The sequence below is a fragment of the Anolis carolinensis genome, chromosome 1, assembly GCF_035594765.1.
Source record: "Anolis carolinensis isolate JA03-04 chromosome 1, rAnoCar3.1.pri, whole genome shotgun sequence".
In the NCBI taxonomy this organism is placed as follows: domain Eukaryota; kingdom Metazoa; phylum Chordata; class Lepidosauria; order Squamata; family Dactyloidae; genus Anolis; species Anolis carolinensis.
The window spans coordinates 281,694,066-281,717,895 of NC_085841.1; the positions used below are offsets into that span (position 1 = coordinate 281,694,066).

Below are 23,830 nucleotides of genomic sequence, written 5' to 3' on the forward strand. Positions count from 1 at the left end.
GAAACTTTTGTACTTTATTCCTTGACATTTTTCAGTAAACATTCCAAGTCCTTCCTATTTTCTGCTAGTAGTACAGTGTCATCTGCATATTTGAAATCATTGATGTTCTTTCTTTTAGTTTTCAAGTCTTTTTTCTTCAAATCTAATCCACTTTACATATAGCACGTTCAGTGTATGGGTTAAATAAAGAGGGTGACAAAATACATCCTGCCTTACTCTGACCACCCGGAAACCATTCAATTTTTTCTGTATTCTGTTCTCATGCTAGCCTCTTGTACTGAGTAAAGACATTCCAATGTTGTGATACTGTACACCTATTTCTTTGAGAGCAATTCATACTTTTTCATGGTCTACACAATTAACAGCTTTGCTATAATCTATAATGCACAGGTTGATTTTCTTCTATAGGAGCCCTCGGTGGTGCAGTGGGTTAAACCCTTGTGCCAGCAGCACTGACAACTTGAAGGCTAGGTTGCTAACCTGAAGGTTGCCAGTTCAAATCCAACCCGGGGAGAGCATGGGTGAGCTCCCTCTATCAGCTCCATCTCCATGCAGGGACATGAGAGAAGCCTCTTACAAGGATGGTAAAAAAAATCAAAACATCGTCCTTGCAGACGGCCAATTTTCTCACACCAGAAGTGACTTGCCGTTTCTCAAGTTGCTCCTGACTAGAAAAAAAATTCTTCTGTTTTCCATTGTTCCATGTATGCTTGCAATACATTCCTCGTGAGTGTTACTTCATTTAACAAAGCCAGCTTGGATACCTGGCATCTATTGCTCCATATGTGGTAAAAGTATGTTGCAGAATTTGGGAAATAATTTTTCTTGCATAGGAAATTAATGCAGTAGTCCTGTGGTTAATGTAGTCCCTGATGTCACTTTCTTGGGGATTGGGATGTGTACTGAGTGCATTGTTTTCCTAATTTGTTCACAGGTTTTAGTTGGAACTAGAGTAGATTTGGTCTCTGTATCTTGAAGTAGCTCTATTGGCATGCAATCTGTTCCTGGTGATTTATTTCTCCCAAGTGTTCTGAGCACAGCTTCATTTTCTAAAATTGGAGTTTCATTTTCAAATGGTTCTTTCTTGCATGAATAACTTCCCCCTCATCCCATTATACACTAAAACAAAATTTGATTATAAGTTAAGATGAAGAAGTGCATAACTTCTGAGAGGATTTCTACTAATAGTAGGCCTTTATTTCTCTGGGGCTACGTCTTCCCAAAATCTTCTACATTGGCTGTTGAAGATATGAGCTCTGCACCACAATCGCCAAAGGGATATAACCGAAGTTTATATGTGCATTCAAATGGATAATCAGTGCTGTATTTTTTTCCTAAGAGAGAATCACTAATGGAACTTGATCTCTCTTCAGGTCTCTATGCTCTGATCTGGAAATAAATACATACTGATCTCCCATGCCTCATCACTTTCTCTATATACCTGCTATACCTTCTGTTTTACCTAAGCACTGTTTGATTCTATTTTGCCCAAGATCATGACCGTTCATTCCTTGGACTGAGTTTTCATGGCATGCAGATGAGTCGCCTCTCATTAATAGGAATTTTTTGTTCTGTGTGATATTGTACATCTGCATTATTTCCTTCCTTCCACTTCTTTTTCTTGTTTTGGATCAAACCAGCACAGAGCAAAGATATTTTTACTTTCTCATTTTAGCTACAGATGTATTCAGAAATTCTGCATCCACAAATTCAACCATCCACAGCTTGAAAATATTAAAAAAATATTATATAAGGGATACCATTTCACTACGCCATTGTACTGGTGCAACTTGAGCATCCATGGATTTTGGCATCCACAGGGGGTCATGGAAGGAAACTTCAGTGGATAACAAGGACAAATTGTAGAATGGTTTTGGGGGAAAATTTGTTTACTACTACTTTAACAAAGAAACGGCAACTCAATGAACCAAGCTACCCAAATAAAAATGACATTATATCCAAGATGGTATTTGTGATGAAGCCTGATTTATTCACAGTATACCACTTATCTTTCTTAGGCAGTTTTCAATTTAATTTAATTTTGAAATCATGCTATATTTAAAGGGAGCTATAAGGCACCAGATCCTGTCTGATCTTGGAGCTAAGCAGGATAAACCCTTGTTTTTTTTAATGGGAGACTGCTAATGAATGCTAGGTGTTGTAGGTAGGCTACAAATCTGAGGGGAAAAGGCTGGCAAAACCATTGCTGAAGGTTCTATGCCTAAGATTCTCAGAGTCGTTATAAATCAACAGATGACTTGATGGCACATACATGTACTCTCTCTCTCACACCTATTTGTTAAGGTCTTAATTTTAGGGGAGCAATAAGAATTCTGGTTGGTATGATGGTGAGTGAAAACATGTTGTGGTCTGCAGATCATGAACATCTCTGCTCAAATACGAGAAAGTTTTTCCTTCCTACTGAATAAAAAATATTTGTGGTCGTTCAAGGTGAACACACACAAGCATAGACCCTTGTAATTCATAGGAATTTTGTTCCCCTAGATATGTCTCAACCCCTCCCCCCCAATGATAGGTTCTCCTGGGCATTGGCATAAATCAGAAGTTCCTTGAAGGCATGCAACAACAGAAAGAAGCACCTAGACATTTCATAGTGCTTCAGGTTGTATTTCTTTGCCTCTGATGTTATCCATCTCTTATCTATTTATACATAAAAATATGCATGGCTGTCAGTCCCTACATTTAAATTGTAGTCAGTCTGAAATGTGTCAGTAGTCACACTCCATGTATATTGTCATCTGCATTTTAGCACTTGGAATGGCAAGTATTTTGGGGCCTTCTTAATATTCTGATTATGTGTACTTTAGAAACATAGCCCCATTAATTTCAGGGGGATGCCCTCAAGTATATATGTTTCAGTTGTAGCCCATTTCCCAATCTCTCTAGATACAAGGAACTCAGTAAATTTTTAGGAATGTAGTACAGTAGAGTCTCACTTATCCAACATAAACGGGCCGGCAGAATGTTGGATAAGCGAATATGTTGGATAATAAGGAGGCATTAAGGAAAAGCCTATTAAATATCAAATTAGTTTATGATTTTACAAATGAAGCACCAAAACATCATGTTAGACAACAAATTTGGCAGAAAAAGTAGTTCAATATGCAGTAATGCTATGTAGTAATTACTGTATTTATGAATTTAGCACCAAAATATCACAATATATTGAAAACATTGACTACAAAAATGCGTTGGATAATCCAGAACGTTGGATAAGCGAGTGTTGGATAAGTGAGACTCTACTGTAGTTGCTACCCACAACAGTTCAGTCTCGCACTTCATTTAGTTGTGAGTAGCAACTACTATATTCCCAAAATATACTTCATTCATGATAGTTCCAGGGATGGAGAAAATCCCCATGGGCATTAGCCCATATCTGAGAGAAACTCCAGGCCATCTCTAAGGTGTGCTGTTTTTACATCAGCAGCCTAGCATTGCTGCTTCCCTTGAGAGGAATACAGGAAATTCTACCTATCAAGTTCTTCCTAAGTATTGTTTTCCACACCTATTCTTTACAGGCATCTCCTTGCACATTGGATTTGCTTTTCTGTTTGGTTCCTTTGCTGCCTGTGATTGAATTTCAGGATAAAAGAAAGAGAATTTTTCATTTTTCATGTTCCAAGTCAATGTTTTACAGATATTTATTTCTTACTCCATTTGTATCCTTCCTTTATGCCATAAAATAGCATTAATAGGTGATTGGTTAGGTTATCTTTTGTAGTTGGTTTTAGTTACAACAACAACAACAACAACAACAACAACAATTCTTTATTGATTAGTCACTTTTGACCATATCAAAACATGTAAAACATACAATACGTACACACTTACGCATACATACAATAAAACCATGTAAAGATACAAAACATCCCGACCTGCGGCCTAATAACCCGCTCCTAGACAAATACAGAGTAAAAAGGTTAAAATTAGTAATTTCCTAAGGTAAAGTTTGAACAAGGACAGGGATAAGTAAAACAAGTGTCTTGTCCATAGTAAATTTTAAGTTTGGATTTTGTTAATGGCAATAATGTATCAGCTCTCAGCTTCCATCTTCTCACGAATGGCCAGCGCTTTTTGCGTAAAAAGGGCCAGTTTTAAAATAGAGTTTTTATCTGAACCCTGTAGAAAGATATGCAATTTCTCCTTATTCTCTAAGTGAGTATGATTCTCCAGCAGAAGGTCTAAATAGAGAGATCGAATCCTGGTGTAGTAGGGGCATTTTAAGAAAAAATGTTCTGAGTCATCCACTTCTGCATCTACCTCACGACACCCACAGGTTCTCTCCGTATAGAGGATATTCTGATGTCTCCCTAGCTTGGACTTAATGTCGAGCTGCTCGAATCTAGCCCGGGTAAAAAGTTTTCTAATATATAATGGAAGAGTCAAGAAGAGGTAGGTTTCCATGCCCACGTTGCATTTAAATTTGGCCAGGTATGGCGTGGCTCTAGCTTGCGCTATGATCATAAGATCATTTTGTGCAGCAATGTTGAGGGCTCTTTGGTATACAATTGAGCACACTTTAGCCCCGAAATTTATTAGCTCGTGTGGGGCAAAACCTATCTTACTGACCGTGTGACCGAGTCTGCTTAGCCATGATGACCACTCTTTGTGGTTTTCTTGTTCTAATAGGCATATGGCTGGGAGTCTATGTGGTTGCATTTGTCTTATTTTGTACCATCAATTGATCTGCCTCTTCAGGATTACTGTGGAAATTGGAGGTACTCCCATCTCTGCTCTCACAGCAGCTGACAGGGATGATCTCTCCACACCTAAGCCAATTTTCAAGTGGTGAAGTTGGAATCTTTCTACCAATGCCAGATCTTGATCCCCCCATATTTCAGCTCCATACAAAGCAATAGGGAACACCTTGGCCTTGAGAACCCTCAGAAAGGGATGTAAAGATCCCGGGTAATTATGATTACATAATTTATGAATTGCTTGCGCGGCATTATCAGCTTTTGCAATACTTAATTTTAGGTGTTGGGACCATGCCCCAGAGGCCGCAAAGTGTAGGCCTAGATATCCTCACTTGTTCCACTTTGTGCCCATCAAGGTGCCAGTTGTAAACCTTAGTTTTGCCAAAGACCATTATTTTGGATTGGTTTTAGTTACAGTATTTGTATCTTGCCTTCAGGGGCCCTAGCACTTTGCAAGAGGGCAAATCTCAGCCCTGATGTTTTAGTAATCTATAATTTAACAACAGAAGAGATAGAGAAAACAGTGAGAATTGGAAGTAGTGATCAACAAGGGGTTGGGAGAGGCGACAGGATATGGTTTATTACAGCTACATGAAGTCAGGCTTCATGAGGATTGTAATATTGGTCTGTGCTATTAATGCTGAAGTTTTTTTTGCTTTTCTGTATTTAGGGTGTAAAGAAAAGAGTTTTTCTCATAGCTTTTTGGAGTCTTTTATATCCTATGGAAAAATATGACTACTAAAACTGAGGGCGGGGGGAGGGGTCTAAGCCCAGATGTAGGTGAGGCATGAGTAATTTGACTCAGCTAAGGGCGGCTTCCTATGTTTTCTAACCTGTCAGCTTATTCACAGGTATCTGCAGTCTTTTTGCATTTGATTTTTGCATATTGTGTTAAAGCTTTTCTTAGTACTCTGGTATGAGTTTTCTTCCCCTCACCATTTTTTATGAAAGTAGCTTTCCTTTGACATAAAATATTAGAAGCATACCTCAGTTAAGAAAGCGTCATACAACAAAGTTCCTTTTTAGCTTGCCCAATACCCCCTTTTACTTTCCGTCTAGCTGGATCTTTTTTTTTTTTTTACCAGCATTGGTATTGAGAGGCAGACTTTTGGTGTTTGGTTTACAGCAAGATTGCAGTAAACAATATGACAAACAAAGCTTATCCTGGGAAGTTTCTAGTCCATATGTTGGCATCAAGAAGGCAAGATAAAAAGCAGTTACCTTTGAGAGTAGAGGTCACCTGCCTCACCAACTAACCCCAGCATGTTTAAAATGTAGAGATCTATATATTTGGCCATCAAAATAGAAATCATAAGAAAAGGGGATGCATTCTGGAAGAAGCTAACAAATGTCTCTAGAAAGTCAAAATATATTTGCCTTTTTATGCAATGTGTACCTGACCTGGTTATTTCATTTCTCACATACACATTGTTAGCCCTTGAAACATGTTGAAAAATACCAAATTTCCTCCAAAAGATGTAATGCTCATGAACACACGTACTTTGTTAACTGAAGTATACATGTATTCTGTTTATTGGCAGCTCTGTTCTGTAATTGATCACAGAGGTTGGACCATGTGTAACTTTTTATTTTCTTGTGAGTTATATGATATAGTTAAGTAGCATATAGTCTGCTGTGGGCTGTTATTTTTATTATGTAGCACACATGAAAAAACCAACCAATACAATGACCCTATTAGTACTGCAGGCCCTTTTGAATTATATAATAGTTCTCAAGAGAGGGAATAACTAATAAAACAAAAATGCATAAGTGTGACAAGAAGTGCCCTTATGGAATAAACAAGAACTGGCCTGTTTAAATGAATTTTACATCGGTTGGAAAATGAATAGAAAGAACTGAATAAATGTGCTCAGTGGTTAAAAACCAGAACATTGGGTCTCTAGCCTTTCAGTTACTAATTGCAACCTCTTCGGGTACAGTTGTATATTATCTGCTCATATGTAATTTTCTCCCTTCCCATTTAAACTGACAATTGTGCATATAATTTTGGCCTTAATGTAATATCAAGAATAGTTATTCTGAAGAACGTAGAGTATTTTTTTTGAACGATAGTGCCAAGAGGGTTATATAGTTAGGGTGCAAGAGAATCAAGGGCAAAGACTTCAGGAATCTTGAGAGATAGGTGAACAGCTACCAAAATTAGTTTACTTGAACCTAGAGTTGTGATCTGGATTATTGTTACCTATTGTTAGCATATCTCTTCTGAAAGAAATTTGGTTTTTCTTGAAATTTTGGCCATCTGTAGAATGAAAACCTACTGTGCCTTGAGACCATTCAATGACTCTTGGGGAAACAATCTCAGTTACTATGCTTAGTGGATAGTCTTTGACTTGGTGTGCTTAATGAGCTGAAGTCAACACATTGAAAGTGGTTACTCATAAGCTTCTTTCTCTTATCTGTCTTCCACTTGACAAGACAAGACCTTAGCTTTTGACAAGACCTTAGTTTTCAGATCTGATTTGCAAATATTGTAAATAGTCCCATACAGCTATACTGTAAAAGCTGGAACATATGACATGATTTTAGAATTTGGTAGTTGTATTTCTTCCATTTATTGATTACAAGACCTTTAAATCATGGTGAATTCTCCCCAAACCTCTTGTTCAGTTGCTGATCAATTCCTCTGTTAACTTTGTGCCATAGGAAAGGGTTAAGGTAGAGGCAGTGGGTGGGGTCATGCAAATTAAGCAACTCTGGGATGTCCATTCTGGAGGAAAAACAGAATGTATAGGATTAAATTATACCCCCCCCCCCAAAAAAAAGCCTTCACTTGGTTGGGGGGCAGAATGGTGTTTGTGGAGGACATTGGCAGGGTTTGGGCTACATGTTCATGGCACTCACTATAACCTTCATGTCAGTGGAGGAAGGGCCGTTGGTGTCTCCTGCTCAGTGGGAACTATAGCTGTTTGTGTAGGTGGGAGGCTGTCTGTGTATTTTTCACTTTTATTATGTGTATAGATAAGAGAGTGAGCATGGTATAGTGGTTCTTGGATTATGTCTTTAGAGCAGTAGTTCTCAACCTGTGGGTCCCAGGTGTTCTACAACCTTCAGAAATCCCAACCAGTTTACCAGCTGTTCGGATTTCTGGGAGTTGAAGGGCAAAACATATGGGGACCCACAGGTTGAGAAACACAGCTCTAGAGACTAGGGTTTAAATCCCCGGTCACTTGTGGAAGCCTGCTGGGGGGTGAGGTTCAGCAAATCATATTCTCACAGAGGAAAGCAAAAACAAATGCCCTCTGAAGAAATCTTGCTAAGAAATCACCTTGGGGTCACCATAAGTCAGAACTAACTTCAAGGTATACAGCAGTAGCAACAATTGATTATACATTATACTGTTTATTGTTCTTAGGCTTTTTGATAGAAGGGTTGGGAATACAGATTGTCTGCTTGGCTATGGAGAAAAATCTCAAGGTGTAGAGCTGGTCCTCCTGAATACAGAAACCCAAGAAAAATGGCTGACTTCTCTGCCTTCCTTGGGTACTTCAATAATTTTGAAATTAGGGGCGCTGGTCCTGGGTACTTAGAATATACCACATGGGGCTAGCAATTCGGTATAGAGAGACAAAAAACTACGGCAGATTGATATAACAAAGATGGGAAATAATGTGAGGTCAATAATGAAACAATGTCTTTGACAACTCGGGAAGCTGTTAGTCTTAGAGGAGTCCTTATGCTGCAGATTTTTAGGACTAAGCAGTGAGTTGTGAGTGGCTTTTACAGCTCTTCAGAATGCCCTACAATTTTAAAAGTATTGCTGTGTCATTTTGCAGCTAAAACATTACTGCTCCATTTCAGTCTGCTTATGAATCTAACTCAGTCTTTTAAAATGGTCTTTTGTTTCATTAGTGGAATTTATTATTCCTGCCCTAGTCATTACTTAACTTTGAAAAAAATGTCTTCTTTGTTTTTAGTTTTGTTTGTTTGTTTTGAAATAAAGATAAGAGGAAAAATTGTGAACTTTTCTTATAAGAAAGCATTAAATAGCTAATAAATGCTCTTTCAATTGCTTTAAACACATTCCTCTCCTACCCAAAGCAAAGTAAGTGGAGGGCTGAAATACATAAGTGTGTGTGTGTGTGTATGGCATTGCGTGAAGACATTGCACATTTGCTGTTTGTGTGGTACAAAGAATTGAATGGAGTGACTAGGAACAGCAAGGTCAGCACATCACTCTGAAATGTTAACCACTCTATCAAGTTTGTGGAGAAGTAATAGTGTTATTGCTGTACATCAGCCTTCAGTCTGTTATACAGAAAAGACGAGACCAGGCTCGCTGATGTTAAACCACATTTCAGCTGGATATAGCCTCTAAGTCATGTCTTGTGGTTTGCCTTGTTTTTACAGGCCTTGGCAGTCAGCTATGTCAGACAGTTTTTATTGACTCTCTGTATCCCGCTTGCCAGGTCACAAGTTGTTGAGGCTTGGTATAGATGTCAATAACAACAACAACAACAATAATGACATTGTAGTAGTAGCTGAGATATTGGCATACTTTTTCAAACTGGTCTAAGTTATTGAAGAACATGTTTGTGTTTCTTACATTATAATACCTCAGGGTTCTCAGAGAGCCATTCCTAATTGCTTACAAGCAGTGTGCTGATGCTCTTGTTCAGATTGGGAGCCAGTAAGCATACCATGGATCATGTGTTTATTATTTCTGGTTACTGAGGAGACACAGGCTGTAGCGCTGGGTATGGGCATTGCAATAAGCAAATCATAGATGGATTTTCCGTCTGTGGATAGGAAATATGTATCCTATGGATCATCTTTGTGAATCCCAGACCTCTGAGTACACTGTACCTTTTTTTTTTTAATAAAGACCTGAAATTGCCTGGATTACTGGAATATGTTGTTTCATAGTAAGTAAAGGTAAAGGTTTACTCTGACGTTACTCTGAAGTCCAGTCATGTCTGACTCTGGGGGTTGGTGCTCATCTCCATTTCTAAGCCGAAGAGCCGGCATTGTCCGTAGGCACCTCCATGGTCATGTGGCCAGCATGATTGCATGGAGCGCTGTTACCTTCCCGCTGGAGTGGTACCTATTGATCTACTCACATTGGCATGTTTTCGAACTGCTAGGTTGGCAGAAGCTGGAGCTAACAGCGGGCGCTCACTCCGCTCCCGGGATTTGAACCTGGGACCTTTCGGTCAGCAAGTTCAGCAGCTCAGTGCTTTAACACACTTCGCCACCGTTGTTTCATAGTGGTCCTATAAATATGAAGCCATCCCCAAACCCCTAAAAGGTGACTAGTAACTTCCAGTAACCACAATGGTGGTGATTGCAGTTCAGCTGTGGCCCTCTGGATCTCTGGACATGCTCCCTGGCTCCAGACTGTACTTAGTCCTTCTTGAAGAAGGAACAGTTGTGAACTATGACTCATCACACTGCCTTGTTCTCAACCGCCCAGATTTTTTTAAAAAGAATTCTGGGTTGTCATGATTTCCAACATCTTTGTAATCTCATATTCCCTTTCTCTTTTGCCTTGAGAAAAAACTTGGCCAGGTTCTGTAAAAGCTATGTAGTGATTTGTATTTCAAATATGTTATTATGATTGGCTGGAAAATAGCCAAGACTACCTATTAAAACAAATACTTTTAGGCATTTAATGAGAGATCAGATCATGACAATCTTTTGGAGATTGTTTTACACAATTGTAGAAGTTTCTAAAACTACTTTATCTACTAGGGATGCTATCATTATAATGAGGCAGCATGGATCAAATGCAGCCATACAAGTTTTCATACACTCTGTGTGAATTAAAAAGGAGATAATAATCCTCTAGGGGTTTTTTATTTTTTGCAATGTGACCTTTGATTTATTTTGCCAGACTGCTTTGCATTGCTCCATCTTAACACTGCCATGGTGTTAATGGGGGAGAAAAGCACTGCCTTTATTTATCTCTGAATCTGATATGTCAGCTTGGTAACAAAACGGAGACCTTTAAATCCATAGAGTTTTCACTATTTGTTATTATCTGTTAGTATAATTTTTGAGCCCTGAGGAAAAACAGGCTGCTTTGGTGCATGTTTATATGTAGAGCATTATTATTTATCTGGGCAAAGTGGGAAATCAACCTTAGTTCCAATTGGTGTGTGTGTGTATTATTTGGGGGGGGGGGGGTATTTTAAGTCTTGGGTTGGCTAGATGCTGCTAGTGAGAATAGGATTGTTCAAAGATCCATGGCAGTTTAGGCATGGTGAAGATTAAAATAATGCATTCAGATTTGTGTGCAAAATTCAGGTGGTAATGAGACACTTGTCTTCTTTAATGATAATCATGTACTGTAAGTATGCAAGTAGTCTTGAGCTACTTCTTTTTCTTAAAAAGAAAGGTTACCACCATTTCCAGTTTTAAATGCAATGGCTTGAATCTTATGAGATGTTTATTTTGTCAAGGATAGAATTAAAATGCCTTTGAAGTCTGTAAAAAATTCTGCATTTAATGTGCCATGCAGACAAAAAGTATGTTTCTAGCCAATGTAAATAGCACCATCCTGAAATAAGGTTTTGCCCATATTTTACATCACATATGAAATAAATTATGCTGTTTATTATTTTTTATTATTTATTTATTTATTTATTTATTTATTTAGAGCATTTATATTCCACCCTTCTTACCCCAAAGGGGACTCAGGGCGGATCACAATGCACATATAATGGCAAACATTCAATGCTATTGGGAAAACGACATATATAGACAACCACATATAGACAGAGACACAGAGGCAATTTAACACTCCAGCTTTTGGCTTTGTGAGGATATGCTCGATTACGGCCACAGGGGGGAGCATCTGCTTCATGATCCACTGCGACACCGAGTCCTAGATGGAAACTTCCTCCTCTTCCGCATACTGCTGGAGATTTTATGGTGTCGTAAATTACTTAAATTAGCCTCCCTGCATATGTGGTACCTAAATTCCTACTTGACAGATGCAACTGTCTTTCGTTGGCATAGGTCAACAGCAAGCTGGACTATTTATTGTCAGGAGCTTACTCTGACCCAGGCTGGCTTTGAACTCATGACCTCTCAGTCAGTAGTGATTTATTGCAGCTGGCTACTAACTAGCTGTGCCACAGCCTGGTCCTGTTTCATTTCATGCTATGTGGAGGGCAACAGGGATGGCCACATCTCCTACCTAATAAAGCACTAAAGGAATGTAGTAAAATAGCAAGGTGAACAACACCAGTGGGGAGCATTAGGCAGAAATGGCTGTCTACTCCTGGCTTTCTAAAAGTGCTTAAATAAATTATAACAAGTTTCACAGTAGCCTTGCACCCACCTCTTTTTCTCGCACCTCATTTATTTATACAGCACCACAGGACATTTTCCTGTAAAATATCCCAAAACAGAGAGTACTACTGAAGACATGAAATCTAAAATATGTGTATACATGTACACACACATAAGGAAGAACTAAGAATTGTTCAATACAATTTCAAAACAATTCAGAGAAAAGGCAAAAAACCCAAACTCCAATGTCATACAAACCAAACTGACTAACACATATACAAAATATACAAATTACAAAAGGACATCAAATTAAAATTCCAAAACCTTTGAAAAACAAAAAAAAAATCAATTTGAGTTTTAGAAAAATGAGAGAAGGAGAACATGTTTAGGATGGAGACTTGGTTTTTAGGAAAGTGTCTAAGGGGTATTAGTTCTTTTCTTGCCAGATTTGCTTTTTTGGGGATGGAGGCAGATTTCTAAAAATAGCTGCCTGATTTTGCTTTACAAAGAGGTTGTACAGTAAAATCACAGATCTCCCAGGTTTCCCCCCTGCAGTAAAATATATAAACTCTGTGAAAAGGTTTGTATTGTTAAAATACAGAACTTCAGTGTTCTTTGCATACATGTTTAAAATTTATGAGAAAAAATGATTAAGGGGAACTTGTACTGATTTGTGCCTTTAGCAGCATAGACATAGCTTAGATTGGGAGACTGTATATTTTTCCTCCAAATATCCATGCCTTTGATTACATGGATATCCAGTTAGCCAGGTTGTTTGGTATATTATGGGATGCTTGCTCATCTTAACTCCTGGGGAGTCATCAACACCAAATGTTTAAGACACATTTTGGATTTTCATTCCCCTAGTCATGTGTAGCTACAATCAGTTCATCAGGGTAGTAGAGCACAAAACTAAGAGTTCAGGTGGGTTAAATTCAGGATGAAGAGTTGTGCCATGTGGCAGTATCCAGGTCCTGTTGGTCATTAGCAAAAGTGGCAGAGGCAATTAAATCACTTGGTAGGTGAGTTACTGGAGTTTTTTCCCCAGTGTGAAACTACCCTCTTGATAATGGCAGGGGCGGAGTGGGAGAACAAGCATGACTCTGCATGTGCAATTTAAACGAGCCTCTATTCCACTTTATAAATATATACCGGATGCAGGGGAGAAAACCCAGCACAATCTCTCAGGATGCTGTTAGGGCCAAGCAGAATCTCATTAGGGACTTCAAAGATCAGTTCCGCATGTCCATAAAAACAAGTGTAAATTATCTTGTGTGAGCCTGCTGTTAGCAGTTGCACTGTTACATTATGCATGATTCTAGTCTATGCATAGTATGAGCAAACTGCACTATGTTCCATTAGTGTTTTTCATTGTTATGCTAAGCCTTGCAGCTTAGCATTTTATTGGTGTTATTTTGGTATTATACATTATTTGACTTACTATTTATTTCCTATTGCACTTGCTGTTAGCATTGAAAGCAAGCCAATATAAGACCAGTGCCTTTCTTTAGTGGTTACATTATTAAAAAGTAATAACTCATACAGGCCACTCGGCTTTATTGACAGTTTGACCTGCTTTCACATTTCATTTTGAAGATTGCTACTTTACAGTGACTGCATTCAAACCGAATCTAGAAATGCTTCCCTTGACACTTCATTGCACTTCTTCCTGTATATTTATGAAATTAATAAAATAGCAGGTTGGAAATGTAGTAATGCACACTAACTAATCTACAGACTACAGTCCTTTTGTATCCATGGAAATACTTGACAATGCATATGATGTATTTAAAGCTAGGATGCTTCTAATTAATGCAAATAAGTGTAGTATGAGTTCTAATACAACATTTAAAATGTATTTAAAATACAATTGATGTTAAAATACACACATATGTGAGTGGCTACGGAGCCCCTGGTAGGGCAGCAGATTAAACTGTTGAGCTGCTGAACTTGCTGACCAAAAGGTTGGTGGTTTGAATCCAGGGAGCAGAGTGAGCTCCCGTTGTTAGCCACAGCTTCTGCCAACCTAGCAGTTCAAAAACATGCAAGTGTGAGTAGATCAATAGGTACAACTCTGGCAGGAAGGTAACGGCACTCCATGCAGTCATGCCAGCCACATGACCTTGGAGGTGTCTATGCCGGCTCTTCGGATTAGAAATGGAGATGAGCTTCAATCCCCAAGTTGGACATGACTAGACTTAATGTCGGGGGAAAACCTTTACCTTTACTTTCCAGATGTATATGTACACATCCCAGTTGCAGGGCTGTAGCATCCTGTGTCTTTGGTTTCATTATTTTGTTTATTCATTTTTGTCAATAAGATGTAGATAGAGCCATGGCAAGGTAAGAAGTGATATATTGATCTGATATAACAGGCATAGATACACTTTTTGACCCCGTACATAGCCTTTTAAAATGTTTTGTTGTTGTTGTTGTTGTCGTTGTTTGCCTTCAAGCCATTTTTTACTTACAGCAATCCTAAATTGACCTTATTGTGGGATTTTCATGGCAGAAAATCAGATGGGGTTTGCTATTGCCTTCCTCTGGGGTTCAGAGAATGTGACTTGTCCAAGGCCACCCAGTGATTTTCTGTGGCTGAGCAGAGAGTCAAACTGTGTTCTCTGATCATGCTAATTCAACACTCAAATCACTACACCACACTGGCTCCTTTAATGTTTTACTTACTAGTTATTTTCTTCCAGCAGATGCACTACTGACAACAGGACTTATTTTTTCATGTAGAATTTTCCAAGACAAGATGGGATACTCTATATAGGTCTACATAGAGCAAGTATTCCATTTCTTTTAAAGAAAATATCTATGGTGCATTAGTAGTATAACATATACATGTAAAAATACATGGTAGCGACAAACCATATCTCTGTAGTATGCCTAAAACCCATAATCTCGTTTTTTATTTTAACATTTACCCATGTATATTTTGTTTATCTTGAATCTCTATAGCTTATTTTCTGACTTAAAAATTATTGCTTTCTTCCCTTGTTAAGGTATCAATAGTTTTTGAATAATTCCTAATGTTCTTTGCTGTCCTTTTTTCTTTAATATCATTACTGGTATATCATCTCTATTTTTTTTTTGCTTTGTTTTGTTTGTTCCAGACTTAAATGCATACTATTAAGAAAAAGAACTCAGTTAATTTCTCTTTGTTGTATGAACAACAAAATTCTGTAACTCTTTGTTATGTTCTCTATTATCATGATTCACAAAAGGTTCCATTTTGTCTAGCAGTATGAACTTGGCTCTGTCTATCTACAGCAAAACAAGCTGTATTTGAAATTTACTTGAGCAAAGTCAGGGTTCTTGTTGCTTTTTAGACTGCATGGGACCTCCTGAGATTACAGATATACATCCTTCTTCTGAATGTAATTTAATTCGTTGAACCAGAAATCCTGAGAAGCAAATGACACTGTAAATGCACCTTGCATTATTTTATAAACCAACACAGGATGGGATCTGAGTGTTATCCTTTCAGGACCTCTACATTCTCTTTCAAGCCTTTTGTGTAACTGCTTATGGGTCTCTGTGTTCTGTTTCATCTATTGTTGCTTAGTCTCCCCTTTTATGTTCCTGGCTAGTTTCTCATTTGCTTTCAATATGTTTATGAGTTCTCACTCTGCTTTATGGGAGAACATTTCTCTACACCTTCTCAGACACAAAAGACACAATTATTAAGATTAGGAACCTAGATAGTGATTTTGATTATAATACCATATGATTGATAGAAAATGATAATTTTGGATGGCCTGGTTAGGTGCCAAAGCCATTTAAACAGTGGAGGTTCTGTTTGTTGGAAACAGAAGTGTTACTTCTGGACACAGAAACAAACCTTCTGTTCATTTTTTCATGTTGTTTCCCTGCATCTTAAAATAATTGGGAAGCATGCAAGCCATGTAAGTTCATTTGAAACTTCTATTGGAGAAAATAAAATAAATTATAATGCATTTCTTTTAGGGCAATGATGTCTGTATGTTCTTTCAAATCACTTGCCAACTTATGGTGTCTTTATACATTTCATAGGATTTTCTTAGGAGGTGGTTTTGCTAGTTTCTTCCTCTGATATACAGTACTGCCAGCCTTCCATATTTGCTAAGGTTAGAGGCACAGTTCCCCCGAGAAAGTGAAAGATCACAAATAAAGAAATTGCTACTTTTTATAACTCTGGAATACCTAGGAATTTCTAGGACTTCCAGCACAACCCTAATACCAAATTCCACTGGGGGGCTGACCATAGGATTGTATTGGAGGACCCTGAGATGGAATGTTGGAAGTATGAATGTGTAGCTAAGATCAGCTCTGGATAGTCATTAGATGGTAGGCCACTAATGAAAACCAGGTGCTCGAGGTTGTATTTCAGGAGGCACAGTTGGTAAAACCATTTCTAAGTATTCCTTGCTTGAGGAAACCCTATAAATTCATGAGATCACCATATGTCAACAGGTGACTCGAAGGCAGACACCATGCACACACATTCACAGAAGGAGGAAGGGGTGGCAATCTTTCATGGAAATTACCTTTGTTTGAAATGTATATCATTTAAATTTTAGGGCTGGTGAGGGGAGTTGAAAAGCATTTTATGCTGTGCATATGAAATATATGTGCTCTGCAGAAACTAACCAGTAGCAGCGTATGCATTACATGTCATTAAGAGCAATGAATCTGCTCTGGGGTGCTGTCCAGATTTTAAAGGAACATTATCCCCGATGCTGCAGTGGGTTAAACCACTGAGCTGCTGAATTTGCTGACCAAAAGGTCGGTGGTTTGAATCTGGGGAGTGTAGTGAGATCCTGCTGCTAGCTCCAACTTCTGCCAACCTAGCAGTTCAAAAACACGCAAATGTAAGTAGATCAATAGGTACCACTCTGGCAGGGAGGTAATGGCGCTCCATGCAGTCATGCTGGCCACATGACCTTAGAGGCATTTACAGACAACATTGGCTCTTTGGCTTAGAAATGGAGATGAAAACCATCCCCCAGAGTTGGATACGACTAGACTTAATGTCAAGGGGAAACCTTTATCTTTTACTATCCCCAAAATAGATTCAGCATTTTGGAAAGCCCTTTTAAAGATTGGACTAATACTGGGAGAAGATTCATCATGCCACTGAAATAGGAGCCACTGATATATAAAAGCATTATCAGGGGAGGAAAATCACAAATTTATGAATTTAGATTATAAATTGCTATCTGCATTCTAGTTCCCCAAGTTGATCTCACTTGTATTCATACAGTGTTATTAATCATTTTTCTAATCAATGCACAAAAGGTGGGCATCTTTTCATAGAAAACAGAATAGTGAAAATCCTCTGAAATATTTTCCACTGAAAAACCTCTACCCCACATTGCTGATTCCTGATAGAGTATTCTTCATTTGGTCATTATGAAGAATCTGTTTATTGTAGATAACACACAGATTCCACAATCTTAAGAAGCCCTTGGGACTGTTTGAAGTTCTCTTTCTTTTTAGTTACTACAGTAGAGTCTCACTTATCCAAGCTAAACGGGTCGGCAGAAACTTGGATAAGCGAATATCTTGGATAATAAGGAGGGATTAAGGAAAAGCCTATCAAACATCAAATTAGGTTATGATTTTACAAATTAAGCACCAAAACATCATGTTATACAACAAATTTGACAGAAAAAGTAGTTCAATACGCAGTAATGTTATGTTTTAATTACTGTATTTACGAATTTAGCACCAAAATATCACGATATATTGAAAACATTGACTACAAAAATAGCTTGGATAATCCAGAGGATTGGATAAGTGAGGCTTGGATAAGTGAGACTCTACTGTACTTCTAAATCAGTGTGAATCCTTTTTCTCATTACATTAGCCAAACTTAAAAAAAAGGAAATATGCACTTTATGTTTCAAATCTTGCATTTTTTCTGACAATGACAGATGGTATTTGAAATGGCCAAAAATGAAAGGTACAGTAATAGTTTTGCTGTAGGGTTGTTAACAGGGCATGAAATAACATCTGCCCAATGGACATTGGAAGTCTGATTCTCCACTGTAGCAGTTGATTGAAATGTTCCTTTCCCAGGTTTGGCAGTTCATGCGGCATTCATGTCACCCTGTCCCTCGGGAAACAAATCAAGCAATTGTGAAGTGATTCTGCTGAATAGATTCTACAGAGTTCACACTGTGCAACTCCACCTTTCATTCATGATGCAAGCCCGTGTCTTTCAAATGAGAACATAAAAATGGTTAAGTGGTTTGGGAAGAACATAAATGGGTCATCTGGGCAGAGGCATAGGTACTGTAATTGGGACCCAACAGGAAGATTGCAGGGTGGAGTTCTCAATGAGTATGGTCCAGTCATTATACTATTATTTCAAAATCATCAATGATAGAATACAGTTGTCGAAGGCTTTCATGGCCGGAATCACTGGGTTGCTGTGAGTTTTTCGGGCTGTATGGCCATGTTCCAGAAGCATTCTCTCCTGAGACTTCCAGAGGTCTGAAGATGCTGGCCACAGGTGCAGGTGAAATGTCAAAAGAGAATGCTACTGGAACATGGCCATGCAGCCTGAAAAACTTACAAGCAACCCAATGATAGAATAATTTCCAGTTTGTCTGAAACATATGAATATATGCCTGCCTGCAAGTTACTTGTCAATTTATGACAACTTTGTGGGTTTTCTTAGGCAAGGAATACTTAGAGGTGGTTTGCCAATTTCTTTCTCTGAAATATATCCTAGTGTAGGAAACTATGTTTGAAAGCAATTTGTAGCTCTTGCATTAAATTCCGGTGATATTGTGTCTTGTGTTTAATGTGAAAGATGAAATACCTGCTGTATTTGTGAATTTCAGCCATATTAAGTTTTATTTTGTCTAAAAATTGTCTAGTATGAGAATAGAAAGGCTTTATGCCCTTTACTGTCTTTGGCTTGATACTCCAAATGGTCAGGCTCACCAGACACAGGAATTACAAGACAGAATGTCTGCAGCCCTTGCTATGCCTTGGTCATAGTTTGTTTATCAAAGGTCAAGGGAAAAGTAATGTACTGGATCATGTTTATGTATCTCCTGTCACCACGCTTCCACATGAATGATTGTCAGGCATGTGGTCGGTGGTATCATACTCTAGTAGTTAGACACATTATAGAGGATCTTTGGTGCAGTTTTCAACTCTGTCAGCCCACAATACGTTGTTATTATAATATCAAAAAGAAGAAAAACATTGAAAAGGCAAGGGCCAGATAATTGTATCCATACAGTGCCATACAATGACAATATTGATTATGTTTCTAAAAAATCTACAAAAATTGAGATACGTCTAGGATTGGGAGATTTTTGGGTATGTTACATCTGGCCAACTATAAAGTGTGTTCACACAGACTTTTGGTTTCTAATTTTTGTGATAGAATGGGTTCTTCATGGGTTTATGTTTTTAATTTGTTTTTAAAATGTGTCTTACTTGTGTTTTATATTACTTTAATCTTCTGTTTGTAACTGATTTTTTTAAACTTTTCTATAAATAATTTTTAAACAGTTTACTAAATGCTTGTAAGCATCCCTAGATCTTACAAAAGGAGAAAGGTGAGATATAAATTAATTAAATAAATAAAAAAATAAACACTCCAACAGATAAATAAGAGACCTTTAAAATTATATTATATGGTAGCAGTAATCTAAAACTTTAAATGTCACGCTTTTTCCTGAATTCTTGACATCCGTTTCCCCTCAATTATGGCTTTAGTAGAGAATTAAGAAAGTTTTACTGGTGGCCATGCCATTAAAGAACCTCCAAATTCCATTTTCTTGCATACTCATGGCCTGCAGCTACAAAAAAAGCTGCTAACTGCATTCTTGAATATTCCAATGTGAAAGGAATTTAAAAGAGACATCTAGAGTTGGCTGAATTATTCATTGCCAATTTAGCCCTTTGTTCTGTAAATGGAGTATTTGAACCAACTCTTGATTTCTCCAGTGGCGTTTGTTATTCATATTTGCTGACCAAGTAGTGTGAAATATTCTGGTCTATGGTTATTCAGAAAACTCCTTACTCAGACCATTCCAAGTATGTGATGGTTGCAAAAAATCACTTCGTATTGTTTCTGGTTCCTGGATGGATGGATGGCTAGTGATTTTATAAAGAGGTTGGCAAATAATCTGTAATGATATTGCTAAAATGAATAAAAGAAGAATAAATAATAAGGAATTATTGGACTGCAGACCTATATCCAATTATGTGCTTGCAAATCCTATGAAAATCTACACATTATATGGCACTCACATCTTGATAAAGTATAGAAGCCCAAATGAGTCCTTTCTAATGTTCTGATTTGTATTTTTAGAAAGCAAAGCAGATTGAATTGGCACATGCAACAAAATCAAAGATGAATAAATGAGTTAAAAATGATAGTTTTTTGCAAATACAGTAGAGTCATGCTTATCCAACCTCCACTTATCCAATGTTCTGTATTATCCAACACAGTCTGCCTTTTAGTAGTCAATGTTTTTGTAGTCAATGTTTTCAATACATTGCGATATTTTGGTGCTAAATTAATAAATACAGTAATTAATACATAATGTTACCGTATATTGAACTGATTTTTCTGTCAATTAATTGTAAAACATGATGTTTTGATGCTTAATTTGTAAAATCATAATGTAATTTGATGTTTAATAGGCTTTTCCTTAATCCCTCCTTATTATCCAACATTTTCACTTATCCATCATTCTGCTGGCCCATTTAAGTTGAATAAGCGAGACTCTACTGTAATTGAAAACAAACCCACATGATCTAATCTAGTAATCTCCTATAGGGACCTGAGTGAACCCCTTAAGCTTTGTTGCTAGTAAGATGTGGCGTTAATTTCACTGATGACAGCACATCAGTCCTCACATTGCCTTGGAAGGAAATCATGAACTGGTTTACTGAATCTTTTGAAATGAATAGAGCAGAATTACCATATGGTCATCAGTGTGAGTTCAGTCCTCTCAGTGTCAGGTACATCTCTAGTTCTCAGAAAAGTTACCGTTACTGTTTCAAACATTTAAGACCGTGATGTTTGGATATTAAAATGTGTTGGAAAACATGCAGTTGGGCTTGGAAACATAGATTAAGAAACGTGTTTCATCAGGTACATGGAATATTATTAATATAATTTTAAAATGTAGCTTTAGTATGAAAAGTCTTCAGCTGAACAACATGCTTTGCTAATGATCTTACTCTTAACAAAGACATGTACATTATTTTCCTGTAGGAATGGCGTTTTAGATTTTTGTCTTCTGTGGACAGATAACTTTTCACATTTGTGATCCACACTGGGGTGAACCTGAATTTTGGAAAGCATTGTAATGTATAATAAATAGATAGATAGACAGACATTGTTACTCAATAGAGTAAGATGAGAGTATTCACTGAATATATGAAACTTATGTCAAATTGTTTATATTAAAATAATTAGGCCAAGGAGTTTTGTCTAAAATATATATTCCACACAAATTAACAAGGATAGTTCTAAAATAAAACAATCATTTTCTCAAACATTTCAGAATTGCCCTTCATCCAGATAGATTTAAAATGTCAAAGTCCAAATTTGGCCTACCTCTCCCACCCCTCAAGAATCACAAGATCAACAGTAAAATAATATGTGGAATCAATAATCAGTACTTGCGGTCTGTCAAATTAGCATAAGGCTCACCATTAGTCTCAAAGTTAGCTAATTGATGCACCATCCATGCTGAGTTTTTGCTTGGCAAACTTGGTAGGTCAGTACAGTTTCACTATCCTAGACAGTAAGACATAGCTGGTTAGTCTGGATCATGTAGCACCTTTGAAACAGAGAAAGTAGTTGGTAGCATAAGTTTCCATAGAGTTTAGTTTACTCCATCTGATACATGGAGTGAAGTGCATAGGAATTCATGTTTATAGTTATGAATGAGCAGGTGGTTTGTATAATAGCAGTACAAATTCAAAACTTATGGAGATGGTAGTGTATTGTTCTGTTTTAACTATGGTCATTCGTTGCAGGGTGGGGGGAGGAGCCAAAGTGAGCAGATAACAATGCAAATGGTAGAAGGGCTTGCTAGCCTGTGGTGTGAAACTGGTTGGGAACTGGAACAGATATGTTATAAATGGGCCAAGAGAGCCCTGATGAGGTTCTCACTTTGTATTGTATTGTAACTAGGGTTACGTTTATGGGTAAGTGTTGGCATACATAGGTTATAATCTACCAAACTGACTTCAAACAACCGGCCCCATTTTGTATCCTACTACTTTTGTAGCTACTAAACCAATCTTGCTAAACATGGTAGCCTCCAAACATGTAGTCGAATAACTCCCATTGTCCATGAGCTGTAAGTCCAATGCATCAAGGACACCAGTTAGGGGAAGGTTGTTTTGGTCACTGGTTTTATGTATGGGGTTTATTTTGATTTTTCTTTTTGTACTGTGTAGTACTTGGTTGGGAGATTGCCATCAAATATCATATTCTGTAGACTATATTTAAGAGGAAGGTATTGTCAAAACCACCCCTGAGTATTCTTTGCATAAGAAAACCCTGTGAAATTTATTGGATCACAATAAGTCAGCAGAGAACTTGAAGGAAAACACACACACAGTCATACATGGCTGGCAGGCCTAGCAGATGTATGGGATTCTGTAAGACCATGGCTAACGTTGAGTTCCATAGAATTGCTTAAAGATTGCTGCACTCTCCTTCATAAAGCATAACTTGGAATACACAAGTGGTTTATACACTTCAAGTTGTCTCTAATTTGTAGCAATACTATTGTATTTTTTTCTTGGTAAGATTTATTCAGAAGCAGCTTGCCATTGACTTCCTTTAAGACTAAGAGAGTGGGACTTGCCCATGGTCACCTGGGAGATTTATGTGACTGAGCATGGAATTGGACCCTGGATTTTTGGAATAGTAGTCCTACACTCAAACCATTTACACCTGTTTTAAAAACATTGATATATAAAATTCACTAGGATAACAGAATGGCAGAACTGTTGGAAAAAGAGAAGAGAAGGGAAAGGTGAGGGACATACAAAGTAATCTTGCTTTGTATATCTTGCTTTTAGGGAGATTGTATTCTATCTGCAGAGAACCTAATTGTTGTGTGCTTTCATGCTGCTTTTGACCTATGGCAACCTAATCTGAAACTATCACATGCTTTTCTAGCAATATTTCTTTAGAGGGTTTTTTCCCTTTGCCTTCCTCTGGGGCTGAGACTTGCTCAAGGTAACCCAGTAGGTTTTCATGGTTGAGCAGGGATTAAAAGCTTGGTCTCCATAGTTATCGTCCAACACTCAAAACACTTCACCTTGTAGGCTCGCATTAAACATAATTTAAAAGTGTTTATTTCACTTCTATTTGGGGTAGGAAAAAAGATATTATCAGTTTGGTTTCCCTTTGTTTTCGAACAGGCAGTGCATGCCATTATTTTTCTCTGGCTGTGGAAGTAATAAAATTCAGTCTTTTGTCTTGAAATCTAAGCAGAGAAAATGCATTTGCAGCGTCTGTAAGTAAATCACATAGTGAAATTACACTGCTTGCATCTCATTCTCCATCATAAAATGTTATGTCAGGCAGCTTGTCTCTCAGTCCTTGAGCTTCTTATACAGACAATTTTCTTCTACACTTCACAACAAAAGAATATATGCTTACTTTATTAGGCAGAGAAACTGATATTCTCTAGTGAATAGTAGCATCTGGTTTCCAAACAAACAAACAAAATGAGATTTTCAGAAGACAAATTCAGGGAGCATATATTCAGAATCTCATATGTTGTTGCATATGAAGTGTTTGCTAATCTGATTTTCTCATTAGGGCAGCTTCTGCTCAATAAGTAGTAAAGCTTTATCTTTGACTTGTGCAT

The 23,830-nt window shown here is 37.6% G+C and overlaps 1 protein-coding gene across 4 annotated transcripts in view; it reads left to right on the forward strand.

Moving 5' to 3' along the window:
- The window catches only part of mpped2 (metallophosphoesterase domain containing 2), a 177,615-nt gene that overhangs the window by 15,351 nt on the left and 138,434 nt on the right, over positions 1–23,830 (forward strand). The window lies entirely within an intron of this gene.